The sequence below is a fragment of the Theropithecus gelada genome, chromosome 3, assembly GCF_003255815.1.
Source record: "Theropithecus gelada isolate Dixy chromosome 3, Tgel_1.0, whole genome shotgun sequence".
Taxonomy (NCBI): Eukaryota; Metazoa; Chordata; class Mammalia; order Primates; family Cercopithecidae; genus Theropithecus; species Theropithecus gelada.
In genome coordinates, this window is record NC_037670.1 from 141,121,038 (window position 1) to 141,135,318 (window position 14,281).

Below are 14,281 nucleotides of genomic sequence, written 5' to 3' on the forward strand. Positions count from 1 at the left end.
ATAGTATGTACAGGCAGTTCTGTGTTTGTCTTATTTCTTGCTTTGTCACAAGAAAAGTATTTCATTACTGTGGTTTTTTGTTGTTGTTGTTGTTTTTTCTTTGAGACAGGGTTTCGCTCTTGTCGCCCAGGCTGGAGTATAATGGCACAGCCTCGGCTCACTGCAACCTCCACCTCCTGAGTTCAAGCGATTCTCCTGCCTCAGCCTCCAAAGTAGCTGGGATTACAGGAGCCTGCCACCACACCCAGCTAATTTTTGTATTTTTTTTAGTAGAGATGGGGTTTCATCATGTTGGCCAGGCCAGTCTCGAACTCCTGACCTCAGGTGATCTGCCACCTCCACCTCCCAAAGTGCTGGGATTACAGGCGTGAGCCACCAAGCCCAGCCTACTGTGGGTTTTTATAGGTCATTAACTCATGCATTTGAGACTGGGGCAAGAAATAAATAAGATAGTCCTTTTGGAAATACACAGTAATTGGGCAAATTCCTAAAGAAAGAAAGATGCTTGATGTTATTTTGGTAAGTCCTGAAAATACCCACCAAACAAGATGATCCTGGAGCGTTTTCCAGTGCTAGAAAAGTAAGAAAATCCTAAAATAAAGATACATGTATACATTGTGTAAAGATACACAATGATGGGAACATAAAACCTAACTGAAAGAGTTCCCAGTAGCCAAAGCTGGTACAATTTGAGCAACAATATAAAGAAATATCATAGGCCAGGGGCAGTGGCTCAGCACTTTGGAAGGCTGAGGCGAGTGAATCACGAGATCAGGAGTTCAAGAATAGCCTGGCCAAGATGGTGAAACCCTGTCTCTACTAAAAACACAAAAATTAGCCAAGCATGGTGGCAGGCACCTGTAATCCCAGCTACTTGGGAGGCTGAGGCAGGAGAATCACTTGAACCTGGAGGGCAGAGGTTGCAGTGAGCCGAAGTCATGCCACTGCACTCCAGCCTGGGCAACGGAGCGAGACTCTGACAAAAAAAAAAAAAAAAAAAAAAAAAAGAAAGAAAAGAAATGTCATATTATAACCTAAAGTATAAAATAAAATTCATAAACCAGTAGTAATATAAATAAATGATTGAATAAATAAATAGAGGAGAAGGGAAAAGTCTCCCATGCAGAATTCCAAATAATTTACATAGCCTCTGCTCCTCAAAAAGTCAAGCATAATCCCCCATTCCCTAAGTAGGATCTGAGCATAGTGACTTCCTTCCAAAGAGTACAGTTATGGAAAGGGGGAGAGAATGAGAACTTTACAGTAGAGAAACCTGGCAGACACTACCTCAGCCAGGTGATCAAAGTCAGCATCAACAATGCTAAGTCATGTTGGTCGTAGGCAACCTTAATACGATACGGTGAAAACAGCACTTGACCTCTGTGGTCGTCCTCCTGAAAACACACAACCCCAGTCTAATCATGGGGAAAATGTCAGATAAATCCCAAATGAGGGACAGTCTACAAAATGTCTAACCAGTGCTCCTCGAAACTATTAAAGGCATCAAGAACAAGGAAAGTCTGAAAAACTGTTATAGCCAAGGGGACCTAAGAAGATGTGAGGGCTAACTATAATGCAGTGTCCTAGATGAGATCTTAGAACAGAAAAAGAACATGATGGCATGGCACGGTAGCTCACGCCTGTACTCCTAGCAATGAGACTTGGGGTAATCAGATAAGAGAAATTTTATATAAATGAAACTATGCCAACATGTTACTTTCTCCAGTTTACATTTATTTTCCAACAAATATTTCACAAATGACCCCGAGCGATGTAATGGTCAGGACAGGTCAGCAGGGGAAAAAATATAGGTAGATACATTCTGTTTTTAAAAATAAGCTTTTAATTTTAGAACAGTTTTAGATATACAGAAAAATGTGGCCAGGTGTGATGACTCACGCTTGTAATCCCAGCACTTTGGGAGGCCAAGGAAGGCAGATCACTTGAGCCCAGCAGTTCAAGACCAGCCTGGGCATCATAGCAAGATCCCCATCTCTACAAATAATTTTTAAAATTAGCCAGCATGGTGGCGCATACCTGTGGTCCCAGCTGCTCAGGTGACTGAGGTAGGAGGATCAACTGAGCCTAGGAGGTCATGGCTGCAGTGAGCCATGATTGTGCTACCACACTCTAGCCTGAGTAATGCAGTGAGATCCTGTTTCAAAAAGAAAAAAAAAAAAAAATTACCTAAAAACTGAAGAAATCTGAATAAACTAGAGGCTTCAGTTAATAATAGTATATCAATTTTGGTTTAACAATTGTGACAAATGTAGCATACTGATGTTATAGGTTAATAATATGGGAAACTAGGTGTGGCATACGGAGGAACACTGTGTACTATCTTCACATCCCCCTTCTACACTTTTTTGTTTTTTTTTTGAGACGGAGTGTCACTCTGTTGCCCAGGTTGGAGTGCAGTGGCGCGATCTCAGCTCACTGCAACCTCTGCCTCCCAGGTTCAAGCAATTCTCCTGCCTCTGCCTCTTGAGTAACTGGAATTACAGGGGCATGCCACCACACCCAGCTAATTTTTAAAATTATTTGTAGAGATGGGGATCTTGCTATGATACCCAGGCTGGTCTCAAACCCCTGGGCTCAAGTAATCTGCCCTCCTTGGCTTCTCAAAGTGCTGGAATTACAGGCGTGAGCCATCGCACGCAGCCACATTTTTTTGTGTATCTAAAACTGTTCTAAAATTAAAAGCTTATTTTTAAAAACTAAATGTATCTACCTGTATTTTCCCCTGCTGACCTGTCCTGACCATTGTATCACTCAGGGTCATTTGTGAAATATTTATTGGAAGATAAATGTAAACTGGAGAAAGTAACGTGTTGGCATAGTTTCATTTACATAAAATTTCTCTTATCTGATTATCCCAAGTCTCAATTTGTGATCTGTAGATTCTTCAGAAGGCCCTAAGTAATGGTAAGGGCTCCCCAATTTGTATGCCTGTGTTTCTCACCCAGGTGCATATGCCCCTTGAGTCAGTGGCCACACACCAGCAAATGAGTGAAGTCACATGACAATTTTGCCGGAAGATTGGTTCGGCACACGAGGAGAAGGAGTTAGTGGTTAGGTTTAAAAATACATCATAAAATACAAATTTCAAAGTAAAATACACTTTCAGGGCCCTGGTTACACTTCTTTTGCCATTGAAAATACTCCAGCATAAGAGTTTGAGAAGCACTGCCATGAACAACACAAGTATTGTTTATAGATTGAACACCTGATACATGATATATAACGTGAATACAGTTACACATTCATACATATTACTGTTTTTCAAGGGAACATGGATGCTGCTGTGATTAATGAAACACACTCATATATATCAGAAGAGGACGGCTCAGTGGAGGCTCAGCTACGGTCTCAACCAAAGTCCTTGCCCTGCATCCCCTCACTCCACCCTCAGCACCTTGCCTGGGGTCTCCTGTTTCTGACCTCCAGCTCCTCCCGCACCTGAGTTCCTCTCTAGCTGGGCGCGAATTAGCCCTTCTCTACCTGTCAGCAACTGTTGCCCAGCATCTGCCTGTTGGCCACACTTCCTGCTCCTGCAGCTCAGAATGAACGATTTCAGTGGCACTGTCCCTTAAAACTCCTCCCAGCCTAGCTCTGGTGTCAGAATGCTTCTGTTTTTAGTGTCTGCTGCCTTTCTCATTTTTTTCCCCACAAACTGAAAAGCTGAATCAGTGCTCGATTTTCCCAGCTTTAACAAGGATTTACTTTGAAAAGTTGTCCAGCATTTTTAGACTACTTCCTTTGACAGAAACTCAGACTTATCAAAACATGTATACCCTGCTATGACTGCTTTCCTCTCATGGTTGGGCCCATAGAATATATAGACAGAAGGGAGGCAGAGAAGATAAAAGACTGCTTTAATTTCCTGGGACTGCCATAACAAAGTACCACAAACAGGCCAGGCAGGGTGGCTCATGCCTGTAATCCCAGCACTTTGGGAGGCCAAGGTGGGTGGATCACCTGAGGTCAGGAGTTCGAGACCAGCCTGACCAACATGGTGAAACCCCATCTCTACTAAAAATTTAAAAAAAGAGCCGGGTGTGGTGGCAGGTGCCTGTAATCCCAACTACTCAGGAGGCTGAGGCAGAATCGCTTGAACTCAAGAGGTGGGGGTTGCAGTGAGCCAAGATCACACCATTGCACTCCAGCCTAGGCAACAAAGGGAGACTCCGTTTCAAAAAAAAAAAAAGTACCACAAACCAGCTGACTTGCTTACACAACAGAAATGGATTCTCCCATAGTTCTAGAGGCCAGAAGCCTGAGATCAAAGAGTCAATAGGGTTAGTTCCTGCGGAGGGCTGTGGGAAAGAATCTGTAATAATGAAAAAAAAAAAAAAGAGAGAGAGAGAATAAATAGTAACGGAGCATCCTTTGTGCGAGCTTCCATGCTAAGTTCAAAAACATAATATTGAAGGAAAGGACCGAAATATATAAATATATATATATATATGTAATGTGTGTGTATATTTTATATATATATACATATCATTATTTTGCTTTTCTTTATATTATTATCCCAAATAAACACTTATCTCTTGGGATAAATATTTCAGGACATTTATCCTATTATTTGGGATAATAATATAAAGTAAAACAAAACAATGATTAACACAAAACTCAGGATAGTAGTTACCTGGGTGAAGGTGCAGGCAGGAAGGGGATGCAATGGGGGAAGGGGAGTATTGTGGCTTCATAGCACTGGTAAAATACTCTATGTCATTAGCCGGATGGATGGAGGGTGCGTGAATGTTTATTCTTCTTTAAACAACGTAAATGCTTTATACACCTATCAAAAGTTGGAATCACAGGAAGCAGTCTCTGAGTTGGAGATTATTATGTAAGAGATTTATCTGGGTGTGTTTCTTGGAATCAACAACTGTGGGAGGAAAACAAACGAAGCAGAATCCAGTAGGGGAAGAAGTTGATCGGCAAAGTAGTCTCAATGGAGGTCTTGGCCAACCACATAGAGAGTTTTGAACCTCGGATGGCCTTTCGGAGTTGTCCTGATTTGGTGATGGGAGACAGCTCTTTATACACCATGTTAATCAGTCACCGCATGCAGCCCACCCGGGAGAAGATCTTGACCTTGGGCAAAGCAGCCCTCATCAGCTGAGGCCATCCACACAGGGTGCTGACAACTAAAGGCTTTTTGCTGGCAACGTTCCCAGCAGCCGAGACAAAGTCCTTCATTCCTGAAAGGAATTGAGCAGCACCTCACAGTGTCCACCACAACGTGGGTTATATATTTACATATTTTTCACAGTAAAAGTTGTTATTTAAAAAAAGAAAATGGTTAAGGCAGGAAGGCCAAGCTGTTAAAGGGTATCCCTTTAGGAGTGGTACAAAATCTCAGACAAAACGAAGTCAAGAGCATAGCTGGAGGAATACTGATGTGGAAGAAAGCTGAGCACAGGCTTGGGAGTGTCTGCCCATGGAGTTGCACACAGGTTTTCTGCTGGTGGAGGTGAAACCAGTGAATCAGATGTGATTCGGTAACATAACCCAGGCTATGACTAACAGCCGTTGTGGAGTCAGCTTCACCGGGGTGAGTTAGTTTGACAACTCCCAGAAAATTAATATTGCTAACTGGCCTCTGCTTGGTCCCCACCCAATTGTAAGGAGCATAAGTAGATACAGACTTTTTGTTTATTTGTTTGTTTGAGATGAAGTTTTACTCTTGTCGCCCAGGCGGGAGCACAATGGTGCGATCTCGGTTCACCGCAACCTCCACCTCCTGGGTTCAAGCGATTCTCCTGCCTCAGTCTCCTGAGTAGTTGGAATGACAGGTGCGTGCCACCACGCCTGGCTAATTTTTTTGTATTTTTAGTAGAGACGGGGTTTCACCATGTTGTCCAGGCTGGTCTCCAATTCCTGGCCTCAGGTGATCCAACTGCCTCGGTCTCCCAAAGTGCTGGAATTACAGGCATGAGCCACTGTGCCTGGCCTGTGGATGGAGACTTTTATCCTCAGGCTGAGAGATATGTGTTTCTTTGATTATACAATGGAAGAGGGTCTGCTCAGGTGCTGAAAGATACCATGAGAATTCTAGTGTTAAAATATACTCAAATAATCATAGGAGGCCACTTCTTCTTCTTTCCCATTGCCAACTATCTCAAAGGAATAAAAGCTTCTGTTTATTAATTCTTTGCTATGAATCAGGCACTGTCCTAAGTGCTTATCTGTATTATCTCAATCGTTCTTTACAACAGCTAAATGATACAGATACTGTCAATATTTTCATTGTGTTGATAAGAAACGGGAGGTACAGTTAAGTGTGCTTCAATTGCTTACTCAATGTCTCCAAGCTAGTAAGTAATAAGACCAGCACTGTTTGTAGGCTGGCTGTCCCGGAGGCTATCTTTTGTCTGAACACTTATCTGCCTGCCAGAGATAGGAGAGCATCAAGCTCAGTTTTGACAAGAGCTCCGTGTGTTGCGCAGTTCTCTGGACATGGATACAGCTTGACTTACTGGTCAAGTAGGAAGGGCTCAGTGCTGAGATGCAGACACGGTGTCCAGGCACGGAGGGCATGCCTGTGGGGAGAATGCTGGTGGGGACAGACAGCAAGCGCTCTGAGGTCCAGAGACAATCTGAACCTGGCTCCAGCTCTGACTAAACCAGCCCCCAGGATCTCCACTCTAAGCCCCCAAGACAGTTCCACATGGGAATTCACTCCTCATGAGCACAAATATGGGGATCAACTAAAATCATGACCCTAAGTTCTTATGTGGAGATGGATTTTGAGTGAGGCGAGCAATACCACTAGACAAGGAAGGATGCTGAAGATTTCTTAATTCCTTGGAGAGGCGACAGAAGCTAAGTGAAAAATCAAGAGGAAACAATGTCTTCTCAAAGCAGAAAATGTCAACACTAGGATGGGAACTTTTAGGGTTATTCTCATTGAAGATGGATTAATGGCCAGACCCTGGAGGCAAGCTGGCTAGGTCAATGACCTAACTCCAAAACTGGGTAATGAGTAACCCTAGAAAAGTTACTGAAATTCTCTGTACCTTCATTAGCATGGACACCCACCTCCTAGCACTGCCACCAAGTGTATACAGCAACACCTGCCAAGTGTTTAGAACAGGGCCTTATCTTTTTTAAGTACCTATGTGCTATTATTATTAGCAATCCCTACTTCCTTCTAGGTAGAAGGACATCATTGTTCACCTTGACAGTTCCATCCCAGACTTTCTTTTTTCCCTCCAGGAAATCAGGGTGTGGTTCAGGGATCAAAATCATTCAGAGTAACAGAGTAGTGAGTCATTATTCTGTCTAGAAGGAAGGCAAGTATCTACACTAATAAGCCAGTATACCTGGAAACACATCGAACTTTATGATTTAAAAAATAGAAGAAGTCAGACTTGGTGGTACACACCTGCTACTCGGGAGGCAGAAGTGGGAGGATCGCTTGAGTCCAGGAGTTCAAAGTTAAAATGAGCTATGATCGTGCTATTGCACTCCAGCCTGGGCAACAAAGCAACACTTTGTCTCTAAAAAAGCCAAAAAAAAAAAAAAAAAGACACAATCACACTCTCTGGCCCTCTGATTCCTCATGTGTAAAGTGTGGTAGATGTTGTGGATTCTACTGGGGACTCACAAATTGGGTTCTGCAGGGCCATTCCCCAGAGGTGTACTGGCCTCCCAGGACGTATGGAGGGGAAGCCGTGCAGGCAGGACCCCAGCCCCCACCTCAGCCAGAGCAGTTCCACTTGCATCTGTTTTCTACATTGTAACTGTAAGAATAAAATACCTGTAGACTGAAATGGAGCAGGCCCCTGATAAAAAATGTAATCAACCTCTTCCTGGAGAAGAGTCTCAAAGCTCCTCTTTTTGTAATTAAGGACGCAGCCATTAAAATATTACACTCTTTTCTTTTATTCATGACAAATCCAAATGAGCACAATTTGGAAAGCAGCAGGGAGGGGAATGAACAAATTGAATTAATTTCTATGCTGAATATTAATATCGTGCCACAGAAAGGAAGATGCTTTGCAAATTTAAGGCAGTTAAGAAAATATTTTTATCCTTCTTAGTAATTGAGACAGCACTGCTTCTGAAAAGTGCTTTTCTCCTGGCAGTTGTGTATGTTTGGTCCAGCAGGCAGACTCACTACAGTTGACTTCTCTGTTAGGTACGGTGCCTAGGGCCCATGACACCTTTAGGGGCCCACAAAAATGTTGTAACTTTCATTTCTATTAAAATCCAAATATATGTGTATACATATATAATTACATATAATAATGAATTCAGCCTGGAATGATTCCTCTTGGGGCCAGTGTAGTCATAAAATACAATTTTTAATATTTGTACGAGGACGGGGTTTATGAAAGCAAAGTGCCCACAGCCCCCTAAAGTCATAAATCTGTGCTGATGACTGCAACTCACTGCAGTGAAAGGGTCACAACGGGGACCTGCTGTGCAGACCCCAAGCCCAGCTTAGACTCCACCTTAAGTGTCAAGTCCGTGCAATGTGTTGTGGACTTAGCGGTGTCCACAGCCTCCTGTTTTTCCTAATGATCCTTTGCCTGTGAGTGTGATCCCTGTCTATTCAAACTGTGGTGGCAGATCGACAGGATGGGCATCACCTGGGGACTTGGTAGGAATGCATCATCTCTAGCCCCACCTAAGACCTACTGAATCAAAATCTGCATTGTACCACATTCTTTTCCCCTATCGAGCCTTAGATTGTGGAGATGATATCCCAATCAGGGCCTGTGCACAGGGCTTCAAGGAGGTGACCAGCAGCAAAGTGACCGAGGTGCACAGCCAAGCCAGAATCAATGCAGAAGTTTGGGAGACACCTACCTTTGGCTTCCAAGTAACCACTTTAGTAGGGGTGAAAGACAGAAACATCTGCTTTCTCCCTATGTCCTAGATAAAAGGGAGATGGATGCTAGTTCTTAGATTACATTAAGTTTTCTTCTCAAAGAGATGTTTGCATCATTTTGAAATGTTTGAAAACTCTCTAAATTGAATGAACTCATAAGTTCCTTCCTGCTATAAGAGGCCTATTTCAGCCCCAATCCTCCTGGCCTGGGGAAGTTTGCCAGCACCAATCACTTCTTCTCTCCAGCTTCTAACCGGTTGGAGAAACATGCACAAGGGGCCTGAAGATGATAAAAGGACAGCGCCAGCTTTACTGCCAGTAAAGCTGAATGGGGAAGAAAATAAATTCCCACCCCCTTGGAAAGGCCTGGTTGTCCTATAGCCATATTAATAAGTGGCACTCAGAACAAGTTTGGAACCTGGTCAAGCCAGCAACAGCAATTTGCTTTGGTGAACAGCTTTCACAAGTTGTTTACAATCGGCATTAGCTGCTTACTTCTGAAAGCCAGCCAATCACAGACTCACCTCAATAAATATGCCATAGTGGCAACCCATTAGCAATAGCCTCATCTGTGCACCCACACCTCTGCGGATGATGTTGAAGCTCTTGAGCCTCTGCAGCTTCGCCAATCGCTGAACTTCACACTTCCGTGAGACTCTATATAAATTAGCGATCTGCTCCGAGAGACTGTACTCCCTTTCCTACGCTTAACAATCCATTCAATTTTGTCTGTTTTATTTTTAATATGGGATGATAGTCTCATACTTTGATACCTTGAACCTCGGAATCTGCATGAATATAACCTCCCCCAACCAAATCCAGGTAGAGAAGTTTAATTGGCTAACTAAACTTCATATTTTAACTGCATAGAAGAGGCCAAGAGGGCCCTGGCATCCTCTTAGTGATATGTGCAGCAGGTAGGGGAAGAGAGAGAATAAGAGGAATCCTAGTTTTCACTGTCCATGGAGTGGGAGGTCCACTGGACTCTCTCTCTCCATCTTACCAGCCTGTTAGTTACTTCTCAGGAGAGGGAGGATAGGAAAGAGAAAAGATGAGGGGATGGAGAGAGGAGGTGGAAATAATATTTTAAAATGGTTTACTATGGTGTGAATGTTTGTGTTTCCCCAAAATTCATATGTTAAAATCCTAACCCCAAAGGTATGATATTTAAGAGGTGGGGCCTGTGGGAGGAAAGTACATCATGAGGGGGAAGTCTTCGTGATTGAGATTAATGTACTTATAGAAGAGACCCCAGAGAGCTATATAGCCCCTTCCACAGCATAAAGACACAGCAAGAAGACACCATCTATGAAGCAGAAAGCCCTTGCCAAAACCCAAATCTGCAAGTGTCTTGATCTTGGACTTCTTAGCTTCTAATTGTGTGAGAAACAAATTTCTGTTGTTTATAAGCTACCCAGTTCATGGTACTTTGTTATAGCAGTCTAAATGGACAAAGATACTGTTCCTTCCAGAGATTGGAGCCAAATTTCCTCATAGAAACAAGAGAAAGAGACAATAAGGGCTTCCCCTAAACATTCTTTATCCTAACAGTCTTTTGCAAATTGGTTGGGGAAAGAAGGTGTAAATACTTAAAGCAATTGATATGGTTTGGCTCTATCTCCCCACCCAAATCTCATCTCAAACTGTAATCCCCACCTGTTGAAGGTGGGGCCTGGTGGGAAGTGATTAGATCATGGGGGTTGTTTTTAATGGTTTAGTACCATATCCCTAGTGATGGGTCATGAGTGAGTTCTCACAAGATCTGATGGTTTAAAAATGTGTGGCACCTCCCACTTTGCACTCTCTCTCCTGTGCCATGTAAGACGTGTCGTGCTTCCCCTTTGGCTTCCGCCATGATTTTAAGTTTCCTGAGGCCTCTCCAGCCAGGTGGAACTGTGAGTCAATTAGACCTCTTTTCTTTATAAGTTACCCAGTCTCAGGTAGTTCTCTATAATAGTGTGAAAATGGACTAATACAGCAATTGAGAAACACTTTTAGGGAAAAATATTCTGAGAATAAGACTATTGGTAATAACGTGAGGAAGGATTCGTAGAAAAGATGGAATTTGAGATGATCTTGGAAAGAGGAATTAAATTCATCAAAAATCACCCGGTGATTATGAAGCAACACTGTGTCCAGCATTGAGTCCTGAGCTGTATAAACAAGCAGTCACAATTTCTACCCTTAAGAAGCTCACAGTCTGAGTCTTCTGGTTCTCAAATCTAGTTACACTTTAGAATCACCTGAGAAACTTTTTTAAAAAATGACCATAATCCTGATTTAATTGGTTTGAGTGAGTCCTGACCATCAGTATCTTTTAAAGTCTCAGGTGTAGGAAAAGAGTTCTTGAAGAGACAAAAGATAACCATAAAAGAAAAAACTAAGTTTAACTTAATTAAAATTAAGACATCACCAGGAAAGTGAAAAGACAAGCCACAGACTGATTGAAGAGATTGACAATGCATATATCCAACACAAATGTGGAAACAACACAAATGTCCCTCAATAGAAGAATGGATAAATTGTAGTACATTGATACAAGGGGATACTAGACCACAATAAAAATTATGAACTACTAACACATGGAACAAGATAGATGAATCTCATAGGCACTTTATTGAGAGAAAGAAGACAAAAGAGTACATACTGAGTAACTCAATTGTTAAAATTTTAAGAACATAGGTAAAACTAATTTATGGCAATCAACAGTCATCTTTTAGTGACTTAACTGGGAAGGGACACAGCAGAATGTTCTGAAGAACTGTGGATGTTTGTTTTTTGAATCTCAAACTGGGGGGCATGATATAGAGGATATATACAAGGGTAGTCCTTAGAGAAGATGGCTGGAGCCATCAGCAACCAACACACCCAGCCACTGGGGGAAATGAGCATCTTAGTCCTGGGAGGGAGGTCTGGGCAGAGTCTCAGCATCCACTACACACTACACCAGGTGATCCTAATTTGGAACTCGGGGCTGAGACATACTGGTCTAAATCAGTGATTCTCAAAGGGCGGTCCCTGACTAGCAGCATCAGCACCATCTGAGAACTTGTTAGAAACGCAAATTATTGACCCTGTACTGAATTGGAAACTCTGGGTTGAGCCTGGCAATCTGCTTTCACAAGCCCTCCGGGTGATTTCAATATGCACTAACATTTGAGAACAACTGGTCCAAAGGGCTTTCACTTGAGATTGAGAGGGGATTTTTTTTTTCTTTTTTCTTTCTTTCTTTTTTTTTTTTGGAAATGGAAGGAATCCTGGCAATGTCACAAAGCATGTCAAATATAACATGAACAGAGAATGCAGTTTGGAGAAAAGTGAACGAGAAAACTGTTTAGCAAATGGAACTAATTACTAGATCTTATTTAAAATTTTTTTCTCTTAAGCCAATAGACCATATAGAAATCACGTAGATTCTTAAACAGCCTGGCAAAGGAACAAAGAGGGAAGAGAGTGTCTATACAGTGAAAATTCTAATAGGAGACATTTGAAATCATCTATGTGAAAACTAAGGAGGACAAAAAGTATGAGTGTTAACAGTAAAAATGGGAAGGAAAAAATGACTCTGAGAGACTCCACAATGATTTGCATCAGAATTTGAATCTCCAGTGGGGTGAGGAAGCAAACGTTCTATAAAGTATTTTTGTTTTTACATTAAAAATAGAGGCAAGGTCTTGCTATGTTGCCCAGGATGGTCTCAGATTCCTAGGCTCAAGTGATCCTCTCACTTCTGCCTCCCAAAGTGCTGGGATTACAGGCATGAGCTACCATGCCTGGCCATTACAAAGTTTGGAGATTTTCATCACTAGGACAATAGGAGTCGCCAACACAAATGGGGAAGTCAGGAAGAGAATCCACACTGAAAGGAACATGAATTTTGTTGTCTGTTTTGGAAAGTAAGCCTATTACATCCAGGTAGAGCTGTTTTATAAACAGCTAGAAATGTAGGACAGGCCAAGTGCTGTGGTTTATGCCTGTAATCCCAACACCTTGGGAGGCCGAGGCAGGAGGATGGTTTGAGCCCAGGAATTCAAGACCAGCCTGGGCAACATATGAAAAAATGTCTTACGTGTTGACAGAAATGTATTTGGTAGAAATCAAGCAAAATGAGGCATAAGAAAGCATCATTGAATGATATGATAAAAATGAGGTCTGAAGTGATCTTATTGCATGTTTTGGTCCACATAAACTGAATCCTACCCATTTCTCCAACATGTAACACTCCTATAACTAGTCACCTTTCCACTTATACAGTAAGCTATTCAGGAAAGTGATTTGGAACTGTTAGAGTGGAATCCAGAATGTGACCCATTTCTTTCCCTCTTTGCATTTCTTTCCCTCTTCCTGCCTCCTATCCCCGTAACTTGTCTGGCTCATTTCATCCATCGGGCCTCAGCTCAACTGGCACTCCTCAGAAGGACTTTCCATGGCTACCCTCAGTGCTCCCCTCTAGTTACCTGTTTATTTCTTCTATAGTACTTTTAGAGCAAACCCTTCTTAAAAATAAACTCTAAAATACAACTGAGGGCTCTTTTCTCAGATGCTTGACCAGCAATTCATGTTACTTATCATCTTGCTTCCAATGTTCCACCACCCTACATCTTGAATTTGGGTACAGACACCTTTCCCAGGGCTTGGGCATGGCTTTCTAAGATCTACGTTGCTCAACCTAGGGTTAAAACCCTTTCAGGCTGCTGGCACTTCTGCTTGCGCTAGTGTGAGGGCTTATCTAACCACTGACATGCTGGTTCTCCTGCAGTTGCACTTGCTGGGTCCAGTTTCCCTTTTCTGTAAGCCACAGAGGGTGGGGAAAAGAGCTCTGCCTTTTCCTGTTTCTGTTCACGCTTCTTTCCCCTCTACTCCCTCAGTGTGCCACACCCCAGGCTCCCAGCCTCCTCCAGCCCAGCCAGAGGAAGCCTCAGAAGACCTTTCTCATCTCCCAGTAGGCTCTGGACACTCACAAAAACAATTCTGAATTAGCAGTCAAAAATACGCATATAAGTTTTGTTTACATAGAATCTCAACTCTCTCAAAATCCCCTGTTTACCTCACAACTGGATTTTACATGTATCAACAAGCACAGCAAAATGCAAGATAATTTTTATGAATATAACCCTCTATATGACTTATAAGGGGAGAAACGTAGTCTTTTGTTCCCGTCTTAGATCTGCCAGAGTTGCCTGCTTAGTTTGAATACAAATTTGAGTTACAATAAATTATCCTGAGCCATTCCAGGCTAACCACTATTTCGGTTTCCAGATCAGTCCCCATTATACATCAGTCCCCATTAAACATCAAAACTGGAAGATACATTACCTCGGTGGAGCCATTGCCTTGATTTGCAATGTTTAATCTGGCACCAATACAGGTTTCTTGACTTCTTAATATACTCTTTCTTATTTTTTCACTAAAATTAACAAAAATGAATTTAGT